A 2252-nucleotide genomic window follows, 5' to 3' on the forward strand; every position below is an offset into this window, starting at 1 on the left:
GCATAGCTGGATCTGAACCAAGGAGGAATCTGAGCGCTAGAAGAAGGATAAGTCCTATGGATGGGTCAAGATCTTAAGGCTTGAATAGTAGTATCTTTTTGTGATTTTGATCTGTTATATTTGGTGCATGACTTGATCTATAAATCTGATAATCTGAGTCTAACTGATGTCTGAATATTTGAAAGGGTGAATTATCTTTTATAGATCCGTACGTAGGTTCAGCACATCAGAAGCGTGTATACACGCTGGTTCAATAAGTCAAAACAACGTATACGCTGGCTGGCCTTAATACATAAGCGTATGCACGCATGTTTCTACATATTGAAGTAGCGTATGTCTCATGAAATATGTTTTAGCTGCTTCTATTTATTGCTGCAGTGGTTTGGGTTTAGGATTGGTTTCTGGTTACTGTTTATGTATTCTAGTTACAACATTTAGAGAAGTAATTGTTTGATTCAGTTTTGATTAGAGCAAAGGAAATTGACAGATGCAGATATATTTGATGATTGACTATTGTTATTGATGGATCCAGTCTGAAAATTTATGAAACGTGGTCCCTAGAAGTAAAGAGAAGGTTGTAGCCTTTTGTAGGTCAGCACCTACGTACTAGTACCTCAGTTAGTACAAGAGCTAAGGGGGTTGTATCTCCCTTCCAAGAGAAGCTGGAGAATGAGAGAGGTTGTAGCCTTCTGCAGGTAGCAGCCTGCGTACTGGTATAAGACTGCACCAGTACAGAAACATTGTAAAAAGAAGTTTCTAATTAAAAGAAGATAGAGATGAATTGTAGCATGTGGTTTTCACCCACATTGGGTTTCCACCTTATATCTTGTGTTCTTTTGTGTGACTGCCTGTTCTGTTTACTGTTCCTAGTTATTGTTCATATGATTTGATGCACAAATTAATGATCAACATTTGAAGAATAATTTAAATTACAAGTCTACTGGTTATACACTAGTTTCCTTAACTGCAGTTGTGTACATACATAGTTTTTACTAACTGAAGTAGCGTATAGAAATCTGATTGTAAAATGAAAAATAATTGACCTGATAACACTGATTCACCCCCCCTCAGTATTATTTCTAACATTTTCTTCCCGTCTGTTTCCATGATTGATCCCCAACTATCTCTACTTCTACAAATATGAAAGGATCTGGAGGATGGCTGCATTGACCTTGATTTCCTTTCCTTGAGCTCTGGCAAGCCTTTCCTGTGCCTCAACCAATCACTCATTGTTTGCCTTGCAACTTAGGATTTATGCCTTAAAAATTCTCAATGTATCTGCCAAACTAGGAGAATATCCCTCTCCTTGCTGCTCAACGAATCTCTCCCATCGTAACAATGTCTCTTTTGGCCTATACGGAGAGTCATATCAACTGTTCTCAACTATTATGCCCTTCATCTATTGTCCTTCTATTTTCTAAAATATGCCATTGTTAGATAAATAAAAACATAATTAAAATCATACCTCAATGTATCTCATGGGAGGCTATTACATATGCATAGGCCAATTCAGATTAACACTATACAACATCACAAGCATACCATATCATACATGGATATCATAACCATAACCATAACCATAAATAGCTAACATACATGCATGCTATACATATAAACAACTAACATGCATGCATAACAATCTACATTTACCTTGAGGTCCAGTGCTGCAACCTTGCTTTGATACCATCCTGTAACACCCCACCCCACATTTACCTGCTTTTACAAGCTCTCCAAGGTAGACATGAGTTGAAAGTTACTATGCATGACCTAACAACCAAGTTCCAGTTATGAAAGCGGGGTCTACAATTCTAAAACTTACTGCAACTTCCCAGGGACACCAAACCACCCAGATGTCATAAGACATCCATAGATGATCATACCCTGAGATGGAACTATCTTTTTCCTTGACTTAACAACCCATTTGCATGCATGCCAAGCTATGTATGCAACCAAAAGGCCCCAGTCGCATGCACAAGCCTTCCTCCATGCGGCTACAATCGGTATTTCTCAATTAAGAGACTGCAGTTGCGAAGTCAATGCCACATTTTTAGGGCTAGCCTACAAGCCACTGCCCATAACTCTCCAGAATCAAGTCTAAGATAATCACAAGTATGCATAACCTATACTTAGGCTCATATCTTTCCCAAACATGCCAGTCACATGATAAAAATTTAGACAAACATATGGTAAACATGGTAGCTACAAGTCATGAATGCATATCTATACATTATTTCCTTAGTTTCATTAGAGAA

This window comes from Pinus tabuliformis, chromosome Q, assembly GCF_031772625.1.
Source record: "Pinus tabuliformis cultivar Carrire ecotype Pingquan chromosome Q, CPIR1, whole genome shotgun sequence".
Taxonomy (NCBI): domain Eukaryota; kingdom Viridiplantae; phylum Streptophyta; class Pinopsida; order Pinales; family Pinaceae; genus Pinus; species Pinus tabuliformis.